The sequence below is a fragment of the Cervus canadensis genome, chromosome 3 (assembly GCF_019320065.1).
Source record: "Cervus canadensis isolate Bull #8, Minnesota chromosome 3, ASM1932006v1, whole genome shotgun sequence".
NCBI lineage: Eukaryota > Metazoa > Chordata > Mammalia > Artiodactyla > Cervidae > Cervus > Cervus canadensis.
In genome coordinates this window covers 101,339,523-101,346,948 of record NC_057388.1, presented here as the reverse complement: position 1 = coordinate 101,346,948, position 7,426 = coordinate 101,339,523, and the positions used below count along the sequence as shown (strand labels likewise).

General features: G+C 40.3%; 1 protein-coding gene across 1 annotated transcript in view; it reads left to right on the top strand.

Annotated features, from left to right (window-relative positions):
- The first annotated feature begins 1,349 nt into the window (after nt 1-1,349).
- TCAF1 (TRPM8 channel associated factor 1) overlaps nt 1,350-7,426 on the top strand; it is a 46,326-nt gene continuing 40,249 nt past the window's right edge. The window contains exon 1 of the mRNA XM_043463945.1: nt 1,350-1,493. The gene's annotated coding sequence lies outside the window, so the exon portion shown is untranslated. The remainder of the gene's footprint in view (nt 1,494-7,426) is intronic.

Here is a 7,426-nt window from a genome sequence, read left to right as displayed (position 1 = left end):
CTGACGGCACCAGCATGCTCTTTGCTGACTGGCTCTGGGCCTGGGGAGGAAAGGAGGGCAGGGGAGCTCAGGCAGACTGGGATCTTATACTCACTGCCCCTAGGAGTTTAGGACGTCCTTTCTTACAAATGTCACATGTATGTCAACAACTCTGAGCTCCGAGTAGCAGCAGACTTTTGAGTGGAAGCAAGAGAACAAGGCAAGTGTTTTGATAATGTGTTCTAACAACACCACTTCCTACATTAAAAAAAAAAAATTATCTGGAGGACAAAGATGAACAATGCAAAAAGGAGGAGATGAACAGAAAGACCGAAGGGAAATGAGCATAAAAAAGGCAGTAGAATTTAGAACTGAGGGAGGCCTATTGGATCCAGGGCACAAAGGAACTAACAGGTCAAACTTGCTCAGAAATAAATAGAAGAGGAGAAGCAGAGAAGGGGATGTGACGATAGAAACAGAGATCCAAGGGATGAGATTGTTGGCTGATGGAGCAAGGGGCCCCAAGCCAAAGAATTTGGGCAGCCTCTCAAAGCTGGAAAAGGCAAGGAAATGGATAGTCCGCTAGAGGCTCCGGAAGGAACAATGAGCCCTGCCTACAGCTTGATGTACCTAGCGAGACGCTCGCTCACTCTCTGGGCTTCTGACCTACAGAGGTGCAAGATAACAAACGTGTTGTTTCAAGGCACTGAGTTTGTGGTCACTTTTTAAGGCATCCACAGGAATGGAATGCGTGCCCGGCTAGTAGAAGATGAGGCAGGCATTTCAGAGTCCAGGTTTTCAACAACCATGTCTTTCTTTCTCTCCCTCACGCCCAGCATCTGTCAGCTATCCGTTGGTTAGCAAAAATGTTTCATACCTTCCCTTTTATTTGCTTTATAAGACAACACGTGATATTTTAAAACAATTCAGTGGTTATGAAGATAAGTATCAATAGCCAACTTCCTCATTCTTATCCCTTCTCTCCATGAAAACAACGTGAGATTTGATTTCTATTTATGGAACAGTGTAACTATACCCTCCATTTTAATGCAACTTTATTCTTTTAATTAAAAATATGCCTAGGACTCATAGACTTAACTTGTCCTTGGAAATAATTGTGCATTATACTCTATGAAAATACATTATCATTTTCAACCGCTCACTAGTTTATAGTCTAACGGATTTACAGCAAATTGCCCTGCTGCACTCCCAGGGCGGGGCTGGGATCTCCATCCTGGATGTGAGGCTGCGCCTTCCTGCAGAAACTGACACAAAGCCGGACCTCTGCGATTTCAGGCGGCAAGCCAGGCTCCGCCCCCACCACCGCGGCCGCCAATCAGCTCCCGGGACGGCCTCCTTCTCGTCCCGCCCTGTCCGTTCCACGTCCCTGAACTCGGCCAGCCGCCCAGTCCCTTTTCGCCTGAAGCGCTGTTTTCCCCTGGGAAGTGCGGCCGCCCGCTCCTAGCCGGGCCCTCTGCCCCCAACCCGCGCTGCAGGGAGTAGCGGGGCTAAGGGTGAGTGTGGGCCCGCGATGGGTTCTGGACGAGAGAGGCCTGGCGGTGACACGGGCCACAGCGCGGGTGGCCGCGCGGGGAGACGGGGCGACGTGAGGGGATGCCCGGGACGTGCGTTTGTGTGGGGTCCGGGAGGCGTGGGGACCGTCACGGGGCCCCTGCGGTCCCCGAGGGGAGGGCAGCGGACAAGTCCACCGGGGGCTGCTTGCTGTTTACTTCTCGGCCCCTTCCATGGTGAATCCTAAAGGCTCCATCTCAGTTCCCTTCTTGCTGCATTGTTGTTCACCCTTGCTTGTCTGGAGATGAGGGACCCCTGTTTTTCTTGTGCATTTTTGAGCTCCCGCAGGGAGCCATGGAGATCTGAACCGAAAGGAACCTTGGAGGCGATGCATTTCACCTCCTGGGGACTTGCTCTTGAATTTTTTGGGCGTGGGGTGGGGGGAAGCGGGGGGGGGGGTAGCTGGCTTCTGCAGAAACCCAAGGTGAAAGTCCTCTCCTCCCCCAAGTGCTCTAGGCGCCATCCGGCGCTGCGTGTGTCTGCTGCAGAGGAAAGGGCGAGGTGCGAGAGAGTGGGTGCGGGGCACCGGGTGGACAGCTTAGCCTGCAATGCGTTGGGCCTGAGGCAGTCAGTGCTGAATTCAACAGTTCCCAGGTAAACATCCCCCAGCTGGCCACTGAGTTGGCTCATCCTGCAATGGAGAGGCCTTTCGTATGGGAGAAAAAGATTCATGAATCAGATGATATTGGAAACTTCTTGGAAGATGTCCCAGTCCAACTAGACATAAAAGAGCAGAATGAATCTGTCTAGCTGACCATCCACCCATCCATCCTTCCATTCCTCAAAATATTTCTTTGTGAATTGACTTAAATTCCATACTTTGCTTTCTTTTTTTCTTCGGCTTGGTTTTTTTAAACATTAATAAAAGGTGTGCTTGCTTGCTAAGTCTCGCTTCAGTCATGCCCAACTCTTTGCGACCCCATGGACTGTAGACCTTCAAGTTCCTCTGTCCCTGGGATTCTCCAGGCAAGAATACTGGAGTGGGTTGCCATTTCCTTCTCCAAATAAAAAGTATATAAAACATACAAAGTGAATGCCTGACCTTCTCCTAGGTCAAGAAATAGAACTCCTGTATCCTCGGTCATGCCCATCCTTCTCTCCTCCCTGAGATATAATATCTACCCTGACTTTTGTATTAATCATGTCCTTGCTTTCCTTTATTGTTTTTTAGTTGCTTAAGTTGTGTCCGACTCTTTTTCTCATGGACTGTACCCCACCAGGCTCTTTTGTTCATGGGATTTCCCAGGCAAGAAGACTAGAATGGGTTGCCATTTCCTTCTCCATGGGATCTTCCCAACTCAAGGATCAAACCCACATCTCCTGCATTGACAGGCAGATCTTTGCTGCTGAGCCACAAGGGAAGTGTCTAATATATTCCAAAACCATATATATATGTGTGTGTTGGCTTTCCCTATTTTTTACTTTCATATTAATGGCATTATACTATATGTATTCTTGGGTTTTTGAGGTTCACCCCTGGGGATAATTTCTTCATTTTCACTGCTTATAGTTTGAGTAGCATCACCAGCTCAATGGACATGAATTTGAGCAAACTCTGGGAGATAGTGAAGGATAGGGAAGCCTGGCATGCTACAGTCCACGGGGTTGCAAAGACTTGGACACAACTTGGCAAATGAACAACAACATACTTTAATTTATCCATTCTACGTTTATTGGTTGTTGCTCATTTGGGATTTGTATTATTAATACTATCTATTGCTATGTAACAAATTACACCAACACTTAGCAGCTTAAAACAGCAAAACAAATAAATAGATTATGTCTCACAGTTTCAATGGGTCAAGAATTCAGGAGGAGCTTTTCTAGGAGTCTGACTCACTGTCTCTCACTGGCTATAAGCAAGGTATTGGCTGGAGCTATAGTCATCTCAAAGCTGGCTGAAGGAAATCCCTTTCAAGCTCACCTAATATGAGTGTTGGCAGAACTCTTGGCCTCATGGCTTTGGTTAGACACATCAGTCCTTTGCCACATGGGTTTCTGCATAAGACCTAGTCATACCATGGCAGCTTGCTTCCACGAGTGTGAAGGCTTCCAGAGACAAAGACAAAAGACAGAGTCTTTTTGTAATCTAAATTCAAAAGTGACATCTCATCATTTTTGTCAGCTTCTTTTCATTAGAAGTGAGTCACTAGTTCCAGCCCAAACTCAAAATGAGAGGATTACACAAGACCATGAATATCTGGAGCCAGGGATTGTTGGGGCCCATTTTCCATGGTGGCTCAGAGAATAAAGCATCTACTTTCAGTGCAGGAGATTGGGGCTCAATCCCTGGGTCGAGAAGATCCCTAGAGAAGGAAATGGCAACCCATTCTCGTATTCTTACCTGGGAAACCGTGTGGACAGAAGAGCCTGGTGGGCTACTGTCCATGGGGTCGCAAAGAGTTGGGCACAACTGAGCAACTAGCATATACACACTGGAGAAGGCAATGGCACCCCACTCCAGTACTCTTGCCTGGAAAATTCTATGGATGGAGGATTCTGGTAGGCTACAGTCCATGGGGTCGCTAAGAGTCGGACACGACTGAGCGACTTCACTTTCACTTTTCACTTTCATGCATTGGAGAAGGAAATGGCAACCCACTCCAGTGTTCTTGCCTGGAGAATCCCAGGGATGGGAGAGCCTGGTGGGCTGCCGTCTATGGGGTCGCACAGAGTTGGACACGACTGAAGTGACTTAGCAGCAGCAGCAACTATCATGTACGTGCCTTCTGGTTCACTCTCGTTCCCTAGGGTGTACACCTAGGTTATACTACTGGGTTATAAGATTTCTTTATATTCAACTTTATTAGGTGATTGATAAACTGTTTCCAAAGTGTTAGGCCAGCTTGCACTCTCCAGCAACAGATGAGAGTTCCTCTGTTTACGCATACTTGTCACAATTTGGCATTATCAAATTTCATTTTAAGCCAGTCTAGTAGGCATGAAATAGCGTTCTATTTTTATTTTAATGAGCATTTCTCTGATAACTAATGAAACTGACCATATTTTCTTATAATGATGAGCTATTGTGCTTTCTCTCTGGGAAATTCTGCCTCCTGCCTTTTATTCATTTTTATATAGGGTTGCTTGTCTTTTTCTTATTGTCTTATTGGAACGCTTTCTTTATACAATCTGGATGCTAATCAATACCTAGTTAACTGTATATGCTGCAAATATCTGCTTTTAATTGGTGCTTAGCTTTTCTTTCTTTGTGTGTCTTTCTATCTCTGCCAGTGAATTAAGTTTGAATTTTAATTTCAATTTTACTTTGTTTTCCTCTAAAAACTTTTAAAGTTTTGAATTTGGTAATGTTGTAATCCACCTGGAAGTTTCTTGTATTACTATTTACTCCATATGAACAGTCAACTGTCCCAGCAACAGTTATTTATATGAATCACATTTTTCATATATGCATGAGTTTCTTTTAAACTGCCTACTTTCTTTCTTTATCTATTTGTCTAACTCTACCAATACAAAATTGCTTTTAACTGCAGTAGTTTTATAATAAATCTTTAAATCTGGTAGGAAATATTCTCCTACATCTTTCTTCTGGTTCAAGGATTTTTTAAAAATCAGTTATTGGAGCTTTGACCTTCCATATAAAATTTAAACAAGCTTGTCATGTTCTTCAAAACAGGAAACAAGCAAGGAAACAAACTTGTTGGAATTTTTATTCATATTGCATTAATTCTATGTATCAATTTGGGGAGAAATGGCCTCTTCAAGGTAAAGTTTTCCATCTATGAACTTGGTATATAATGCCATTACATACATATATATATAAAATGCCAAACTAGCTTACCACTAGTTTTTTTAGTGTTTTGTAATGTTTTGTAATATTTTTCATTGTTCCCTTTTGCTCACTTCTGTTAACTTTATTTCTAAGTACATTATATTCTCAGTGCTATTATAAATGTTTTGTTTTATAAAGATTATATTTTGTAGCTCATTGTTTGTTACTGGTTTATAGAAATCCAATTGCCTTTTATATAGTGTTTATGTATCAAACATGATAACCTGCATTAATAACTCTAAATTTACCTATAGCATCACATTTGCTACAAAGGCAGTCATATCTTCTGAAAATAACAGTTTTGTTTCTTCTTTTCTAATACTTATATTTTCAGTTTCTTTTTCCTGTCCTATTACATTGGCTAGGACCTCCAGTGTAATGTTAAATAAAAGTAGGGAGGGGCATCTTGTTTTATCCTTAAGATAATAAAGTAAAAGATGTCACTATATCAGCTTTAAATATTGCATTCAGGATGGTTATTTCATAAATGCTTTGTCCAATGATAGGAAAGTTCAATTCTTCTTTTGGTAAGCACTTTTATTGTGAGTAAATGTTTTGTTGAATGCTTCTACTATGGCAATTGATTTTCTCTTATGACTTTTTCTTTAAGTATGTTATTTTAGTGAGGTTCAGTATTCAATTTTTAATATTAAATCAACTTTACATTCCTGCAATAAACTATGATAAGTATGTGATAACTTTTATATACAGATATAATGATAAACATTAGATATTTGCGTCTAAATGTGTGAATTGAGATTAGCCTGTAAATATTCTTTATGGTACTAACCTTACCTGTTGTCAATATCTTTTCATAAAATAAGATGAGTAGTATTCTCACGGTTGCTGTTCTCTGGGAGAATTTGTGCAAGATTGGAATTATCTGGCTAAATATTGCTTCAAATCACCAGCGAAACACTCAAGGTTTGGAATTTAGTTTGTCAGAGGACATTAAACTTGTTGGTCCAATTACTTGAAGGATTTATAAGACTATTTAGGTTTTCTTATGAAGTCAGTTTTCATGAGTTGTATTTTCCAAAATATTTAACCAAAACTAATGCAACAGATTTGTTCACATTTTCTCTCATTATCTACTTAAATATTTTCTCTTTTTATGACTGCCTTTTCATGACTAGTGTTTATATATTTCCTTTCTCTTTTTGGTTTGATTAATTTTGCCAGAACTTGGAGTACTTTGTTCACATACACATACATACACATACATTTGATCACATACACATACAAAAAAAACCCCTGTCTGTTCTCTTCATTATTATTTATTTTATTACTTCTTCCTGCTTTCTTTGAATTTCTCTGTTATTTCTTTTCTGAACTTTTAAGGTGTATGCTTAGCTCATTAATTTTGAGCTGTTGCTCTTACATAAGCTCTTCAGGCTATAAATTTGTGTCACTGCTCTTCAGCTATATCTCACAAGATTTGATATGAATATTTTGCTATCATGCTTTAAATATTTATCATTTCCATTATGGTTTCTTGTTTGACCCATGAATTTTTTAAAATGTGTATTTTAATTTACAGTCTTTTCATAAGGAATATTTTATCATCTTCTAGTAATGTTGTCTAGCTAATTTATAATTAATTCAGAGAATTATGATACCAATTCCTTTGGACTATTGAAGTTAGCTTTATAACCTAGCAAATTGTCAGTTTTATTTGCTTGAAAATAATATGTGATCTCTAATTATATAATGTCCTACATATTCCTTTAAAACAAGTGTGTTAATTATGCAATCCATATGTGCCATACCTTCATCAATTTTTTATCTGCCTGAATTATCAATTACAAAAATAGATACATTAAAATCTTTCACTGCTATGGTGGATTTTAAAATTTCTCATTGTAGATCTGTTTATCAAAAGTTCTTGCATAGCATAGGAAACTATAAATAGAATGAAAAACAAACCCACAGAATGAGAGAAAATATTTGCAAAACATGCTACCAACAAGGGATTACTTTCCGAAATATACAAACAGCTCATTCGGCTTAATACAAAAAAACAATCTAATAAAAAAATGGATAGAAGAGCTAAATAGATGTTTCTCCAAAGAAGATATACAG